Genomic DNA, 4677 nt, shown 5'->3' on the forward strand with positions numbered 1-4677 from the left:
TGGGAGAATCCCATTTTTCCATCTGGGAAGGGCTCTCAGATGATATTTTGGAATATTTGGGGTGTCCTGATCCCCTGACCCAGCAAAATCCCCTTTTCCCCAGCTAGGAAGGGTCCTCAGCAAACCCTATGGAATATTTGGGGTGTCCTGATCCCCTGACCCAGTAAAATCCCATTTTCCCAGCTGGGAAGGGCTCTCAGCTGACCCCATGGAATATCTGGGATGTCCTGAGCCCCTGGACTGGGAGAATCCCTTTACTCCACCTGGGAGGGGCCCTCAGATGATCTTTTGGAATATTCGGGGTATGCTGAGGCCCTGACCCGGCAAAATCCCATTTTCCCAGCTGGGAAGAGCCCTCAGCTGACCCCATGGAACATTCTGGGTGTGCTGAGGCCACAAAAGAGCCTTTCCCACCTGGTTCCTGCAGCCCCTGAGCACAAACAGGTGCTGCAGCCCCCTTGGCTTTCCCAGCCCTGTTTCCATTTATTTCCTCATCCATCCCATCCATCTTTCTCCCACATCAAGTCCTGATTAGGCTGAGCAGGAGCAAAACAGCTTTTTATTTTTTTACTTTTTTTTTTTTCCCTCCCACAGGAGGCTCTTTTTGACCTTCCTTTCCTCTCCTTGTCTGACAAATTGTGGGAGCTGACCCAGAGCTGGGATAATTCGCTCCAGCCCCGTCCTGGCAGGCAGCTGCTCGGGCAGGGTGTCCTGCTTTGAACAGGCAGGTGTCTGCTGAGGAGGGCAGAGCCTCCCCTGAAATGGGAAATGCAAACCCCCTCCCTCTGAATTGGTATTTTGAACTTAATGGCCTCTCAGGCAAAAATATGGGAATGGGAATAACGGTTCTGTACTAGGAAAACTAAAAATACAAATGTAATAGTACAAAAAAACCCACCAAAAAAACAAAACCTACTGACAGAGTCAGAGCAGACCCTGACACCTTGTGGGTCAGGGTGGTGGCAGTGATAGTAAAAGGGTTTAAAATCATGGGGATTTAGGGTTAAAAGGAAAATTAAGCTTAGTAGGCCCTGAAAAGAAAATAAATACCCTGAGTACAGGAACACTTTGTACCTTGCTAGAACTGCACCTGTGTAGCCAGTACATGATAAATGATATAATTGTTAGATGTGATGATTGTTTAGGAATTAAATATAATTACTGTTTAATCCTAAAAATAATCATGAGAAACTGTGGCCAGGGACCTAAGAAAGATCACGAGAAACTCATGTCAATGTATACAACAGAACAATATAAGTTTAATAATTAATATGTGAGTTATATAAGGGTAGAATATAAAATACGTTCAGCTCGAAAGCCGCGTCGGAGTCAGATTTGGGTGTGCACCCCTGATTCCCAGAGCTCTCAATAAAGCACCTGCATGGAATTATATCCCATGATTTTGTGTGATCCTGACCCTGACAGCAGCAGCCCCATCCCATGGTGTCCTCCTGCAGTGCCAGCTGTGCTTCTGCTGGAGCAGGATCCTGCACAAGGGGGGAGTTTTCCTTGGAGCTCCAGGGCTGGGGGAGATGGGCCTGGGCTCCTCTGGGAATGCAGGGGGAAGAAAGCTGCTCCTCTGGGAATGCAGTGGGAAGGAAGCTGCTCCTCTGGGAATGCAGTGGGGAGAGCTGCTGTGCTGTTCCCAGGTCAGATTATATCCAAGTAGGAATTTTTGGCTCCTCCCCCTGCATGGAGCATCTCCCAGTGGGTGATGGAATTTTATCAGCCATGCAGGGACACTCAATGGCCCATGAACAGAAGATAATTAATAATTAATGACAGAAGCTGTCTCCTGGAGGGAGGATTGGTTTGTGGAAGAGATAGATAAAGAAAACTGCCCAGTGAACAGAAGGTAACTGCCCCAGCTCTGACAGACTGGAATAGAATACACAGCCCCATTTCCAGCCTAAAACACAGGGATGAGCTGGGAGCATTCCCAGCTCCCTCTCCCATCCGTGGGAGGCCTGAGGGATGCCCAGGATATTCAGGACATCCACGATATTCAAGATATTTAGGATATTCGGAATATCCAGGACATTCAGGACATTCAGGATATTCAGGACATCCATGATATTCAGGATATTTAGAATATCCTGGACATTCAGGATATTAAGGATATTTAAGATATTCAGAATATCCAGAATATCCAGGATATTCATAAAATTCAGGATATTCAGGATATTCAGGATATTTAGGATATTTAGAATATCCAGGACATTCAGGACATTCAAGATATTTAGGATATCCAGGACATTCAGCATATTCAGGATATTTAGAATATCTAGGATATTCAGGATATCCAGAATATTTAGGATATTTAGAATATCCAGAATATCCAGAATATCCAGGACATTCAGGATATTCAGGATATTTAGAATATCCAGGATATTCAGGATATCCATAAAATTCAGGATATCCAGGACATTCAGGATATTCAGCATATTTAGGATATTCAGGATATCCAGGATATTCAGAATATACAGAATATTTAGGATATTCAGGATATTCAGGATATTTAGGATATTCAGGATATTTAGGATATTCAGGATATTCAAGATATTGGAGCATATTTAGGATATTCAGGATATTCAGGATATTCAGGATATCCAGGATATTCAGGATATTCAGGATATCCAGGATATTCAGGATATCCAGGATATTCAGGACATTCAGGATATCCAGGAGAGGGGCTGACCGAGGTGCAGGACGCAAGGGCTCCTTGGGTATTTCCTTCCCAGATTTTTCCATCCCCTCTCCGCTCCCCCTCAGCAATGCCGGGTGGTTTTTGGGACACATTTCTTTATTTAAGGCGTGATTTGGGAGCTGATCCATGGGGAAAACCCCAAAAGTAGCCGGTACCGCTCCGCCCTTGGGAAGCACCAGCAGCTCCCGATTTTCCTGCTGCGGATCCTTCCCTGTCCCCAAGGGCCGGCCCCAAATTCTGCGTTGACTCTGTGGTGTCTGGGGAAGGATTTTGGGGTTGGCTCTGCAGGATTTGGGGAGGGAGTTTGGAATTGGCTCTGTGGTGTCTGGAGAGGGATTTTGGGGTTGACTCTGCAGGATTTGGGGAAGGGAGTTTGTGTTTGGTTCTGCAGGGTTTGGGAAGAGATTTTGGGGTTGGTTCTGCAGGATTTGGGGAGGGAGTTTGGAATTGGCTCTGTGGTGTCTGGAGAGGGATTTTGGGGTTGGCTCTGCAGGATTTGGGGAAGGGAGTTTGTGTTTGGTTCTGCAGGATTTGGGAAGAGATTTTGGGGTAGGTTCTGCAGGATTTGAGGAAGGGAGTTTGGAATTGGCTCTGTGGTGTCTGGAGAGAGATTTTGGGGTTGACTCTGCAGGATTTGGGGAAGGGAGCTTGGGGTTGGTTCTGCAGGGTTTGGGAAGAGATTTTGGGGTTGGTTCTGCAGGATTTGGGGAAGGGAGTTTGGGGTTGGTTCTGCAGGATTTGGGGAAGGGAGTTTGTGTTTGGTTCTGCAGGGTTTGGGAAGAGATTTTGGGGTAGGTTGTGCAGGATTTGGGGAGGGAGTTTGTGTTCTGCAGGATTTGGGAAGACAGTTTGGAATTGGCTCTGTGGTGTCTGGAGAGGGATTTTGGGGTTGGCTCTGCAGGATTTGGGGAAGGGAGTTTGTGTTTGGTTCTGCAGGGTTTGGGAAGAGATTTTGGGGTTGGTTCTGCAGGATTTGGGGAGGGAGTTTGTGTTTGGTTCTGCAGGGTTTGGGAAGAGATTTTGGGGTAGGTTGTGCAGGATTTGGGGAGGGAGTTTGTGTTCTGCAGGATTTGGGAAGACAGTTTGGAATTGGCTCTGTGGTGTCTGGGGAAGGATTTTGGGGTTGGCTCTGCAGGATTTGGGGAAGGGAGTTTGGGGTTGGTTCTGCAGGATTTGAGGAAAGGAGTTTGGGGCTGGGTATGAAGGATTTGAGGAAAGGAATTTGGGGTTGGGGTTGGCCCTGCAAGATTTGGGAAGAGAGTTTGGGTTTGGTTCTGCAGGATTTGGAGAAGGGAGCTTGGGGTTGGTTCTGCAGCAATTAGGGAAGGGATTTTAGGCTTTTTTCAGCAGGATTTGGGAAGGGAATTTGGGGTTGATTCTGAAGCATCTGAGAAGAGATTTTAGGGTTGCTTCTGTAGGATTTGGGGGAGTTTAGGGTTGGTTCTGCCGTGTCTGGGGAAAGGAGTTTGGGGTTGGCTCTGCACCATTTGGGAAGGGAGTTTGGGGCTGGTTCTGAAAGATTTGGGAAGGGAGTTTGGGGTTTTTTCAGCAGGATTTGGGAAGGGATTTTGGGTTTGGTTTGGAGCATCAGGGGAAGGGAATTTGTGTTTGGTTCTGCAGGATTTGGGGAAGAGAGTTTGGGGTTGATTCTGCAGCATCTGTTTCTGTAGGATTTGGGGGAGTTTGGGGCTAGTTCTGCTACGTCTGGGTAGAGATTTTGGTCTTGACTGCATAATTTGGGAAGAGATTTTTGCCTTGACCCTGCAGGGTTTTGGGAAGAGTTTGGGGCTGGTTCCGCAGGATTTGGGGGACTTCGGGGTTGGTTCTGCAGGATTTGGGGAAGCGAGTTTGGAATTGGTTCTGCCACATCTGGGAAGAGATTTTGGCCTTGACTCTGCACAATTTGGGAAGAGATTTTGGTGTTGACCCAGCAGGGTTTTGGGAAGATATTTTAGGGTTGGTTCTGCAGG

This window comes from Lonchura striata, chromosome 24 (assembly GCF_046129695.1).
Source record: "Lonchura striata isolate bLonStr1 chromosome 24, bLonStr1.mat, whole genome shotgun sequence".
Lineage (NCBI taxonomy): Eukaryota > Metazoa > Chordata > Aves > Passeriformes > Estrildidae > Lonchura > Lonchura striata.